This window comes from Cyphomyrmex costatus, unplaced genomic scaffold, assembly GCF_001594065.2.
Source record: "Cyphomyrmex costatus isolate MS0001 unplaced genomic scaffold, Ccosl1.0 scaffold685, whole genome shotgun sequence".
NCBI classification, from domain to species: Eukaryota; Metazoa; Arthropoda; class Insecta; order Hymenoptera; family Formicidae; genus Cyphomyrmex; species Cyphomyrmex costatus.
In genome coordinates this window covers 415,766-426,128 of record NW_017280250.1, presented here as the reverse complement: position 1 = coordinate 426,128, position 10,363 = coordinate 415,766, and positions in this window count along the sequence as shown.

Genomic DNA, 10,363 nt, shown 5'->3' with positions numbered 1-10,363 from the left:
CTCTCTCTCTCTCTCTCTCTCTCTCTCTCTCTCTCTCTCTCTCTCTCTCTCTCTTTCTCCTTTTCTCTTTCTGTTTCTCTTTCTTTCTCCGCGGGATTCGATATTCGAAGAAAAGCAACACCACGTTCTGTATCCCGGCCAGCTCGGTGGACCAGAAATCGAGCTGCAAGTCACGGTGTGCACGGCAAGACGAGCTTCCGAGCTCTCGCGGGGAATGCGCGGCGGACTCAGGAACTCACACGTACGTACAGAAACACACGTTCGCGTGCGGAACGCTAACGTACGTACTCATCCCGCGGATCCCCCTAGTCTCTCTCCATCGAGCGTGTGTTTCACGTTTTCTTTCTTCTCCTGTCTAAGCGGCACCTCTTTCACGCCACCCTCACTCTCGAGAGACGAGAAGGAGCCGCCAGAGGAATCCACCTTATTGACAGGTTCACGGCTTCCGAAGATATTCCCTCGCTGCATTATCCCTGGCACGTCTTCTCTCGCGCGGCTTCTCCCCCCCCCCCTTGGTCCCCTTTGTCCCGGCGCCTGTCTGTGCTCCAAAGTGAACTTGTCGTCGATGCTTGGAATAGCTTGGCTAATGACGCAAACCGCTTAAACCATCTAGTTTGAAATGCGAACACGACAATGTCGCGAGAAATGGCTTTCGAAAATGAAGAAATTACGCGTAAATGTGTCGTTCATACTTTGCTCGCATCAAGAAACATTATCATTATTGTAGATAACACAATAAATATTATAGATAAGAACACTGTAGGAAACAAATATGGATGACAAAATTTTTTAGTATAACTATTATTTTCATAATTAGATCTGCATTTAACTAACATAATATATTTGACAAATGAGTGACTAGGATTATTTGATCAAGATGGTCTTGTGCGAATTTTTACAATTTCCAGTTCAAACATAATATATATATTAGACATTATATCTAACAATCTCTTTGAGATTAAAGAAACAGACTTGAAAGCAATATTGTCATATCGATATAACGTCACATTCGCACTTTTAAACCCTTCTAGATTATATTCAATATTATTGCATAATCATATTTTGGATAATATTATTAATGTCTTTTTTAAGCAATATATTCCAAACAAACAATTTATATATGTAAATATGTTTAATATAAGATACAGATAATCAATAGAATATCGTGCAATATCAAATATGCTGCAATAATATTGATTGTCTAAGGATCGCTTTAAGATACGGCTTTGTCGCCAAGGATTGAAACCATGTGAAATTTTAATTCATATGTAATCTGACTTATAATATTATAAAAAGAGATTTATTTTGAAGATTCTGCGTTATATATCTTGTTCCGAGACACTTAACGTCTTCGGTATAACTTTGTCCGCCTTGAGGGCTTAGAAACGATGGCAAAAGGGAAAAGAAGGAACGTCTATGTGTACGAGTGGCAGCGCCATTAACACCTCCCGGACAAATCACTCGATTTTCTCGGACGATTTTCCCGCAGCACGTCCGACAAATAAGGAAACACGATGTATCACCCGTGGGACGACGACAAGGGGGCTATAGCAGGATAGACGGGATGGTGGTGGTGGTGGTTAGAGGTGGTTTACTGCCTGCCGGTAATGACGAAACAGATGGCCTCCTGCGTCCTCTCCGGTGCAAGTTCTCTCCGGGCGAAGGAGAGAGGAAAGGCATCCCGCAGGAAAGAAGGCCGAGGATCCTTGATGAAGTGCTACCATTATCGGTACACGACAAAACCCACTTCTGCGCCGGCGGACAGCGCGTAGCTCGAGTGACTTTATTACCCGCGAACACACGCGCTTCCTGAAGTCCCACTGTGGGACCGGCGAGTCTGCTCGTGTACGACGCCAGGAACCTTAACGAGCTTAGCGACCATCGGGCCTTTTACTGCCGCCGCAATTGCACGGGATATAGGAAGAGTCATTGCTTAGATTCCAAAATGCGGGTATGAGCGTAACGAAAATAAGATACTGCTAATTACAAAAGGCACGATAGCAATTGCCTTATCTTGCGTCGTGATGGCTTTTAATTCAGAAGAGATATTAGTCGAATATTAGTGTGTGGCATTTAGTTCTAATTTGTGCCCTATCTTAATATACAGTTCCGTCTTATTGCATATAATGGCTTATAAATTTAGAAGAGACTCGCACGTCGCTTGGTATACTTTATCTTCAATTTATCGCTGGCAATATTAATCAAGATATATAATTCATGACACTTCAGTTAGAGATAACATAGTCTCGTGCCTTTTATTTCAATGTTCAATATTATATACGTGAAATCAAAGTGGAATTGTACTTAATTCTCATAATTAATGATGCATTGTGTATATGTTACACTTTTACTTGGATAGAAAGAGAGACCGCGCTATTTTATCATTATTATCAACTTTTACGATCGTATTTTAAAAGGAATCGTAATAGACGCTTTACAACGTTCTTTCGCTGGGTAATTACGTGCGTAAAACTCATGTTTCCGATTACGAGTTGATATATGAGTACGATCGGAATTGAATGTACGACATAAAGGCACAAGAAACGACTCGTCGTAACAGAGTTTGAATCATTGGCTCAAAACATCGTTAGTTTCAAATATATTTATAGAACAATAAAATTTTTACAGACCTTTATTAATAAATAAAATCATTTTTTTTTTTGTAAAATAATATAAGATTTGAAATAGAGTATACGATATATAAATAATTATAAAAATATTTTTTTTTAAACCAAGTATCTTTAAAACCTTAATGTGTGTGAATATTCAATAAATAAGAAATAAAGGATTTAAAGGACAAGCTGGATCTTTAATGCATAAATAATTCAATATGAATTTATATATTGTATACCCAATCCTACAAATTACGCCAAATTTAATTTCAGTCTTAAAACGTAGTCCTAACAGATTTAGAGTAGCAATATCACAACTTAAAATTATTAAATTGATAAACAATTTAATAATTATAAAAATTTTCAAAGAACGATAACAAATAATAGCTTAGTTTAATAATTTTAACTTGTACAAACGTATATCAAAAATTAATTTGGAAATAAAATATAGAGAAACAAGTAATAATATCTTTTATTACAAGAGGAATAGTATAATGCAATACATAAAAGAGAGAGAGAGTATTGCAATAGTAATGAGGGAGAAAATTTATTAATAAAATAAGAACTATTATTAATAAAAAATCAAAAATATTGCAAAGAATTAATGGAATTCTTTTGTCATGGGCAAAAATAAGATTATAATTTTAAAAATGAAATGATATAATATACGCATGTATGTGTCGTATTCGCCTGTGGCGTATAAAGCGGCACATCGTCTCGCCAGTAACGAAGCATTCATGCCGATCGCGATACGGTCTGCGATATTTCTCAAGGTTTCTTCTCGACGTAGTGCGATGACATAACGGTTAACCCCCTCAAAAACGCCCGGAGCGTGGCGGCAGAATGCACGGGCGACCGTAAAGCGCGAAAATTCAGCCTATGAGATAGGTAATAATAGAACTTATCGCGCGTGAAAATCACATAATCATTTGGCGAAATGAAAATTCATGATACACGTTAAATGCAAGACGATTTGCCCGAGGCGTGGAATCACCGCGAAATTTTATGACACGTACAAACGTTCCTTTTTAATGGAAATTTAAAAATTAAAAAGATTTTTTTTGAAAATAACATTCAAAATGTTTATTACGGAGAAATGTTTGACTTATTCTCGACTGTATTTTAAAACGTGATTATTTAAAACGCTTATTTTCGGTTGTGATAAACAAAAATGTGAATAATACATATCTATGAGAAGCGGTTGAAAATACTGTGAACGAATTTCACTCATACAGCACTACATACATTTAGTTTCTGAATCGTTTTAGCGCAGAATTTTAAGCAAATGAAATAAAAGAACTTGTGTGATTAAATTTTACTTTTATCTTTCATTAGTTTAATTATTAAATACATTTCAATATTAAAAGTTTGAGTTTCTTTGACCTCTTATCGTTAGACGTAAATATTTTAAACATCCAACAATGTTCTTATGCTGACATACTTTGTTTGATTTTAATTTTCGAATACATTGCACTTGGGAATTAAGGTCGCAATCCCAAATGTCGGACTAATCCGTCGCCGACGGCGAGCAGCAATAACGGAGACCATCGTCCGGTGCCGAAAAACTTTATGAACGCTTTATGAGCGCAATAATCCGCTCGTGAGTAACACAATACAGGCTAATTATAGAGGACGAGGTCCAGGCCGGCCGACAGGCATTAACGTACGCGTTAAACTCACGGCGCGACAGCTTGGGTGGCTTCCCCGTGCTACTCTCCTTTTATTATTTTCTCGTCTCTCCTGCAACTAGCGCGCACTTTGATCCTCGCGTCGCTAATGCGTCTCTGTTATTTCAGTCCTTATCCGTGACAGCTAGACCACCGACAGCCGCGGAGGCGACTTTCCGATTCGTGTAAACCGATCTCGGGATATAGTGGTCCCCTTCGCAAACGACGTGCTGCCACGAAACCGATCTTCAACTCGCTCGCTGGCCGGAGCGCGCAATCGGGATCGTTACCGAGATTTCTGAGAAAGCGGCGGAGAGCGTAATTCGCGACCAAGCCTTAATGAGCGGAGTCTTCTAACGATGCAAACTTTTAACACAAGGGAGAGTTGTTATAATTAGGTGTGCCGCGTTAAACAAATCGTTGGATCGTGAATGACAGCTATGATTGTATTGAAGTTTAACCACCAAATATGCTTACTTTTTAAATACAGAATATGCAAATAACATTTAATTTAGTTAATATAAATTTAGAGTATACCTATTTACCTTTTGACAATCCTAGCTCTCATATAATTGGAATTCTATAAGCTTACATTATTAAACAATTTAATTAGCGCGATTTCCGTTGAAAATGTCTCAAAGAATGAACCAAAATGTTCGGATCTTTTTATTTGGAATCTGGGGGGATTTTAAGTTTATAATAACACTATATTATGAATTTTAATTTATGCGAAACAAGTATATAACATTTGACTCATTGACTCTTATTTGCCACGTTATTCTATCATTTTATAATAACTTATCGCGGGAGTCTTTCAATTATCTATTTATTAGAACACACATATATATGTTTTTATATATACATAAATCAAGCATTGTATGATCGATTCTATAGTAGATCTATATAAAAATAGAATTTCATAGTAAATATCGATTAGCATCGTCAGCTCAAAGATTGATCCGTGACGATCCTTGAATCATCCAAAAAACACGGCGGGACAAAGATGGGACCGATCTATTTTGTACAGAAAATCGAGTCTGCGAGTTAGACGCAGATCAACGTCGAAAGTACAAAAAGCGGTATACCCTTGTACCGGGTGACGGGGCGATTTCGACGACCCTCGTTTTGTAAACTAGGCGCGAGGGAATTTTCGGCTAAAAAGAGGGTGATTAATGGTCACCGCTGTCTAAAAAGCTCCTCTCTGTCTCTTTTTCGCTCGTCGGTTGCCGTCGACGCATTGGAGAGTTCCTTAGGGCCGCATGTCCGTAATTGATTCCGGATTGCTTGTCGCAGGAACACGACCATTACGAGATGACTCTTGACGTCATGGTGTTAATATCGTATCCCCTGCGTGACAAAATTATATATTATTTTCCAAATTGTTTTCAATGTGTTTCGTTGAGGATATAATAATATTGTGACAGTTTTGTTGGTTTTACAATGTTAAATGTATAATGGCACATTTGAATTTTTTAAAATCATTCTTTTACGGAAAGAAGAGTTTGAAGGGTTGAAGAATCTAAAAATTTAGCTAACTAAAAATCTGAAAATAATTTTGTTGCGTCATTAAAAGAATTATGCAAAATGCTTAAGTGTTGTCAAAATTTTGCTGCCAAAATTGTTAACATTTTGACAATTTGATCGTCCAACATAATTATTTTAATGATTGAAATAAAATGATTTTCAGATCTGTATCTGTAATACTTAATTTTTTAGATATTTATTAGCTTTTGCGAAAGATAAACGTGCGTTAAGTACAATTGACGATTCGTTTCGCGTTATTACTTACGTTTCTCGCTCTCGATCTCGAGGAACATCTCCAAACAGGTTTCTCTTCTATAGTTTTCCGAAATTTCTGACACTAACGGGCGTCTGTCGTGCGAGAGAGGGCGGTAGGAAGCGACGAGGATCTAATATTTCAAAGCGCGCGTTGAGAGCGGTAGGCGAGCGCGCGGAATGTGCCGGGAGTAATTTGAACAAACGTACGACAACGTCTCATTTGTCACGCGGGGTGACGCGCAAAGTACGAACGACACGGGACCGCGGCGTCTATCCAGAAATACTGGCGATGGACACTTTTTTGTCACTGGTCGGCGACCATCTGGGTGGAATCCACTCGTAATAAGGTCTACGTGTCAAAGGGTTCTTATTTTTGTACGAGGGACAGAAGCACGATCGGATGGACGCAAAAGAAGGGACGTGAGGATGAAGTTAGGACACACTTAACTCCGTTCCAAACGATTTAAAAATACCGTATTACCCTTGCATTCTCGCTTAAAGAATGCCCGGAAATAATTGAAAAGGGGATGGATACTAAATCTTTTGAGTCATAAAATTTTATGTGGGTATTGATTACGCGATTATGAGTCAAAGGTGAATTCTGCTGAGAATTTTTGCTTTCGAGATCGATCCGGCTCCCAGATTCGATACGGCCGGGACATCAGCCGGTGTTTGCAAAGCGCAAACGCTGCTAATTAAAATCCCTTGGCCCCCCTCGGCCAATGTAATCAACGAATGCCTTTAGGCTGCGAGGATGGTCAACGTTCCTCGAGCTTTTAACCCTTTTACCTAGCGGCTAGTGGCTCTATTGGACTTTTGGCGATTCTAATGAAAGTTTCCAAACTATTCGTTTTGTGATTATTATTAGTAATAATAATTTATTACTGTTCTCAATGTTTGAAATATATCTTTTAATAATATCTTTTAATAACATGGTCCTTAATATTGCAATATACAATGTTAAATTTATAATATAAAATTATACTCTATCTGAATTTTAATCATTTCTATAGATCACCGCTGTTTCTTATACTAAGCACGTTGTAAAAACTAAAACGATGAAGTTGACCTGTTTAACTTAAGAAATATATCAATTTATGACTCAAATTTAGTTTATTATTTACTAAATGTATACGTTAATATAACGCTGTTAATATGGAAATTAAGTAGTTCAACTACATAAATTGATTGATTAACTGTGATTGTTTTTTTTAACTACAAGTTTTGAATTGAAGTAATACATTTTGATACACTGGAAAGATAAAAAAAAATGATAAAATGTTATTTAACTTAAGAAATTCGTTTAAATTTAATTATTTAACAGCGTATATTTTATTAAATTTAGAATGATTCTTGTCATCTACTTTCGTATGATGTACGATCAAGCTTCGTTTCTCGAAACGATATACTTATGTTGGGGGCGCCAGACATATGGGAGTCTCGATTACGGACTCGAGAGAAACCAGTGACGTATTATTTTTGATGTTCTCTTAGGGTATCGTTCGTGAATGGAATACATTTTCGGACGGATAAAACATATGCTATCTAATGGTGCTAAGGATTCGTAATTATATTGATTAAATTTTAAGAATTGAAATTGTTTACGTTTTATACGTTTACTTAGAAAAACTTGGGAGTTTTTTGATGGTTTTATGTAAATTAAAGTATTCAAATTTTTTATAAGCAAGGAAAAAATCTTATTTTTTCAAATATTTAAAATTACAGTTTATAAATAAAGCAATAGTCCAAAAATTCTTTTTATGTAATTGAGAGCCAGCAAATAAAAATAACGAAAAAGAGACTTTATATCATGTGTAGCAAATATATACATTATGCCACACTGGAGTAATATACTTAATATAATATACATTTGTTTAATACAAAAATAGTTATTTGTTTTCAGTATCATTTTTATTTCTTGAGTAAATTTATTTACTATAAGTAAATCTTTAGTTGGTACTATTTAAACAAATATTTATTAAAAAATTTTTTTCAGTGTAGAGCAAAATTATTAAAAATATTTAATCGAACGTTTTCGTGTTTACAATTTTTTTTTCATGAATTTAAGAGATCATTATAATATTTAATTTTTTACATTAAATTTATATTTTTAAATAACTTGAATAGCTGTCGAATAATTTGATAATACATAAAAAAATCTGGTTGAATTATTTTAAATAATTTATGAAATTTCTGAAGTAATTCATAAATAAACGACAGTTATGTCTCGTATTATCACAGCTTCGAGGCGCAGGCTCCATCCCTGAAGCAGAGGAAAAGAGTTCGTCGCTACGACTATTAATAATCCCACACGAACGGCGCGTGCAGGCGCGACAGTCGTGTGTCACTAACGGGTGGTACGAAATGTTTGTTTGGCCGCGGTAGCCACCGGTTTGACAAACACGGTCGTGCGAGAGGAATATCCGACGGATAGCGAAGGGGAAAAGCTTAACCCAGGGGACACCCGATATTTTCACAAGCTGCCAAGCAGGCGTCGCGACGTGTCGCGTTGGATGAAAATAGTGCTTGCGAGATCGCGAGTCTCGAAAGAAAGAAGAAAGAGAGAGAGAAAAAGAGTTGAGTCCAGAGAGATTTATCAGCTTTTAATGGCCCGACGCTCGTAAAAAGCTGCACCAAGACTTTGTCAACGACTTTGTCAAAGTTATGTCAACAGGGGCTCGTTGCCAACAGCTGGCCCAGGCTGCCAAGTTATTTCGAAATTAACGGCGACTTGTTTATGGGTGACGACACCAACGTGTCCGCCGCTCTCCGAACCTCCACCGGCGAGCAAACGGTGCTTCGGGGAAAGCGCCTTTGCGCGAGACTTTGTAGAACAATTTGTTTACAAGGGTGCATCAGCCGGATAAACGAGAGGTACCGAACCGTTGTCGTTGAATCGGTCGCTTTTGGCGAACGAAACTCTAAGGCAAGATGTTTATCCGATGTGACTAAATTTACATGACCGAATTTTCTGCCTGTTTGACATTTCCTTATCGTTAAACGTGTATATTCAAAAGTTACATGTTGCAATTCATCCTCTCTGTAGTATTTAAAATTTAGGAAAATATTCCAGAACTTATATATGTTTTAGTTAAGAGAGTTAATAAAATGCTTGTTTTTTCTCTTAAAACATCTTAGAGTTTCTCGTATGCTTTAAATTGAACGCAAAGTACAGTTTCTCAAGGCGCACCACGTCAAACGAAAGTCTAAACGGATTTATTTTGACGTCATAAAAGTGAAAACAGTGATTTTTGGTTACAAAATTTGATTGTTTATTGATGCTAAAAATCAAAATAAAGTCTTTTTGATTGTTTGTTGATTTTTGTGTGTTCCTTGAGTTACTACACTGAGAAAAATATCTGGTTGAAAATGAACGAACCAAAAGATTCTAATTATATTAATTAGATTTCCAGTTATCTCTCAATTATTATAATTCAAATTTAACCACAAAATTGTGATTTGTCCATTTTCTATCAGAATTTAAATTAATAATCCAACCAGATATTTTTTTCGATATATAGTTTCTTGAAGGTATTCTGTAAGGTACTCATCAAAATCTTTTTAACAGCACTTTTCTTGCAAACGTGCTATAAAATATAATTTGCGCGATCTAGTAACTGAGTCCTCATAATCTTGTTCGCACAATGAGAAAGCATCAACGTAATATTTAATGTCACGACAGTATTATTCCTTCTTCTTGTGCTCGCGACCGAGGATTAACTCCGTTATTTGCGCGTCTAATAATTATCGCCGGCTACTAATAATTTTACGACGTAGTGCAATTTGGTTCCGCGACCGAGCGTTGGGGAACCGAGTCGCTGAGCGCGGATGTTTGAGACGCGATCAGCTTATTCCACTCTGATGAACGGCCAAGTAACAATGATGCGATTAAGCCCCTTGGCAAATTACGCCATTACACATTAGCTACATGTCTGTTTGGCTGTGCCTCTTGGCACTGCGCTTCCGCTCCGTGTGCTTTAAAGCTAGACAAGTCACGCGTGGCAAATTGAACATACAGCGACTGTCGCGCATTTAACGTGAATATACACGTGCTTTTATGGCGACCGTCCAACATTTACTATAAATTAGAAACAGCGGCATGTGTGCGTACATAAAGATGATCTGATTTAATGCGACGTGAAGTTTAACGGTCCGCAAGGATAACAGGCCTGATAAGATTGACGAGTGACGAGCTTCGATCGACGTCTGTTGTCTGCTCCTCAAATCTCGAATGATCAAAACAGATAATGATAAATAGATAATCGCGAATAGAAAATGATGTATTTATCGAAGTGTTAAACTCTA